Source organism: Otolemur garnettii, unplaced genomic scaffold (assembly GCF_000181295.1).
Source record: "Otolemur garnettii isolate 467f Iridium unplaced genomic scaffold, OtoGar3 scaffold00188, whole genome shotgun sequence".
Classification (NCBI taxonomy): Eukaryota; Metazoa; Chordata; class Mammalia; order Primates; family Galagidae; genus Otolemur; species Otolemur garnettii.
This window is the reverse complement of record NW_003852583.1, coordinates 2710964-2714735: the sequence shown is the minus strand read 5'-3', so window position 1 is coordinate 2714735 and position 3772 is coordinate 2710964.

Here is a 3772-nt window from a genome sequence, read left to right as displayed (position 1 = left end):
GTCCTTGCAAAGGAGGGAGTTTGGAAGTGCAGCAACACAGCAGGGGGGCGGGGGGGAGGCACACAAAGAGAGGCAGTGACTGGAGTGATGTATCTACTAGTTAAGGAACAATGAGGATTGCTAGCCACCAGATGCCACAAGAGGCAGAAGGGATCCTCCCCGCCACTCTTCAGAGAAAGCATGGCCCTGCTGACACCGTGACCTGGGGCTTCTGACATCCAGCAACGTGCTGCTTTAGCACTCTCAGTGTCTGGCACGTTGTCAGCCCAGTCCCAGGACACTAATGTTTGGTGTTTCTTGTTTATTTACTGATGTCCTGTGTCTCCAAGTAGCCAGGAAGCTGCCGGTGGGATGCTGATGGAGGCAGCCTTCCACATCTGTGCCACCCACCCTGCAGTCCCAGCACTGAGGAGCACCCCTGCCCCATGCTCAGCTGAGGGCCTGGTGCTGGCTGCACCTTGAGGGTGCAGTGGGATCCCCTGACAACAGCACAGGCCTAGGGCCAGGATGGTGAGCTACAGTCCTGGCCCTGCCTGCTGCCAGCGGAGACCAGGAAGTCCCTTCTCATCCTTGCCTTGTCAGCTTGCCCACAGTGACAGCAACACCCATCTCCTTGGACCGTGGCCAAAAGTGGTGAATTGACGCATGCTGAGTGCTCATTGCTGTGCCTGGCATAGAGTGAGCCCTGCATAAGGCTGGTCGGCGAGTTCCCCACCAGGCCAAAAGCACAGCTATGCCTTGTGCTGGACAGACACTTCTCAGAGTTCTCAGGCCCCCAGTACTGAGTGGAGCTAGATGCTCACGGTCACACTCCCACAAAACGTTTCTGTCATCACCTTAGATCAACAACAGTCAGGAGCCCTAATTTCTTCATTTATGTCCAGGAGGGAAAGGTTAAGTTCAGGATGAAAAGGTTACATTGGAAAGATTAAAGGTCTTCCTGTCATTTTCCAGGGCAGGTAGGGCTCACTTCACCTGGTACTTTGTCAAACAGAAATCTAGTTGAACATCACTCGGGTAAAAATATAATTAGAGGCTAAAATAAACAGGCTTTGTCAGAAGCCCCCGCGTAAGCATTTGGCAGGTTCTGGATCACAAATTCTCAGCAGACTTGCCCCATCACACACGTACACACACGCATTCACTCACATGCACACTCACACACCCACAGAGATCCCCGCTGCTGTACCGGAGCAGGAGGCCGGCGGGGAGGTGAGGATGAGTGAGCCTTTCCTTTAAAAGCAATTCCTTCTGCCTGGAGCATCGGGCTGGAGGCAGGACGCCTTCCCAGAGGAGAAAACTTCAGGCTAGGTCTTGGAGCTTGGGTAGAGTTTCCAGATGGACGAGTAGGAGAAGAGGTGTGAGAGGCCACCATGGGCCTCACAGTGCCCCCAGCATGACAGGCTGACCACACCAAGAAGGAAGGCCGCGCTCAAACTTGCTCTCCCTTCATGCTCTTCATCCTCTACCCTCGGCCACACCAGGAACCGCAGCAAGTTCCCCCAGGCCAGCCAGTGCTGAGGACAAAGCCCCACAGCTCCCATCCCTGTTCTTTGCACCCAATGTCTGGTTGCTCTCAAGCCTGCAGGGGAAGCTGGGGGCCCCAAGCACATAGGATCAGCCTGAGACTGGACCACTGGCCAGGGTCCAGAGCTACGTGGAAGAGAGGCTGCCCTGCACCCCTAGTCTTCACGGGCCCTTTGTGAGAGCTGGGAAGAGGAGTCCTTCCTCCAGCCAACACATCCTACCCAGGTGGACGGCATGGAGCCCAGCCCAGAGGCCCCTCAGGGGGGCCCCAATTGGGAGAATCACCTGCATAGCCAAGAGACGGCCCCCAGGAACCCAGGAAACACCTTCAATGGGGGCCCCTGTGACAGCCAGCACATCATGCCTCAGTGATGGTCCATGTCACACCTGCCAGAAGGGGGTGTCCCCGAAGGGCCCAAGTGGTCCCCACAGGACATGGAGAGCAGGAAGGCAGATGACAGCACAGAGTGTGGCATCTGCTCCAGTGAGGACGGACCAGCACAGTCCTGCCACGCCTCTACCTCTGGATGAGAAACAACAAAGACAACGGTTTCAAGTCTACTCCCCCACCACACACGGGCCCCCAAGACCCCACCCAACCGTCCCCAAGAGAACAAAGTGGAAAATGTTCAAGGCTGGAATGAGCCACCCTGACTGCAGAGGGCTCGGACTGTGGGCAGGACAGCACGGGGCTGTGTGCGGGCCCTGCCATGTTTGCTGCCCCTCCTGCACCAGAGGAGGACAGAGGCTTCCAGGGACTGCACCCTCTCGCTTCCTGTGTGGTCCCCGCAGCAGGAGACAAGCTGAGCCACCCCGGCCTCCCGTTGGTGGCTTGTTTGGGGCCTGGCCCTTCTGAACAAGCAAATATTGCTTAGTGTCTGTGTGTTCCAGACCACAGTTAGGACTCCAGGGACACCATGAGGTGAAAGAACCTAATCTGGTGAAGCACACCCCCAGCGCAGGCAGCCAGAGCAGGGCGTGCAGGTGGCATCCCTGCCATGCTGCCCGGGCCCTCGGTGGGGGGTAGTCCTGGGAAGCCCCAGCCATTCCTTCCTTCCTCACCTCTGAGGTGCTGCCTTCATGCCTGGAGCACCCTGGGGGAGCCCAGTGCCTGCTTCTCCCTGCGTCCCAGGCCTCAGGGTCCCCCATGTCCCCTGGATGGGAAGAGGCTCACTTGGGCCAGGCCGTCTGCACAGAGGGCAGATCACACCTGACACCTCTCTCCGCTGGGCAAGCCTGGAATTTTGGTACCTGTGGGGCAGAAGGTACCTATGTGATGGCCCCAGTAAATACCCCAGTGCCAAGTCCCTCCTGAGCTTCCCTGGCCACAGCATTCTTCTAAGTTGGTGCTGGAGGAAATCAGTGCAACTGCTGAGGCTCTGCTGGGACAGGGTCTTGGAAGATCACACCAATGTTCCCAAGACTCTGCCCTCCACCAAACATGCCTCTCCTTTTCCTGGTTTTGTGCTGTGTCCTCCACACTGATAAACCACACCCACAAGCATGTGACCATATGCCAAATCCTGTGAGTAGGAATGGTCTTGGTGACCCCAACCCAAACCCCAAGGTCCAATACTTCAAATAATTCCAAAGAAAACACCAAGCATCAAGGGTCCACACTGGCTGAGAATCTGGTTATCAGAACACATGAAGGCTATGTGGGCCAATTGGATGAAAGTATTTCAAATTGTATATGGAAACAACACACTGTACCCCATGAAAGTATTAATGTACATAACTATGATTCAATAAAAAAATAAATTACAAAGAACTGGATTCTGACCTGTGAAGTCAGAGCCTAGCATGCTGAGGCAGGCCTGGCCATCCTCCTAGGTCCCTCCAAGCTCAGCGTCCCAGTGGTCCCTCGTGGTCCCATGTGGTAAGTCTCTGAAGATGAAAGCAAACCCACACTGCCATGCTGAAGCCACCTACTGATATGCAGGGACACAACTCAGGAGAGACAGAGAACAGCAATTCATCCCTCCCAGCACAGAGGTGAGAGGCCAGGAGAGGGCTCTGTCCACAGGTATGTGCTGCTGGCATACACTGCCGACACAAAATAAACCAAAAGTGGCCTGCTGCAAACTCCTGCCACTCCCATTTTTCCAATACTTGGTATTAAGGGAAAGCCTACTCTTGTCTCCCTGTTCTAATTGCATTTTTTTGGATTCTGTGCATCCATCTCGCATCACTAACCATCAGGCAGCTGCTGGCCCAAGGCTTCCCTCTCTCTTTTTTTTTTTTT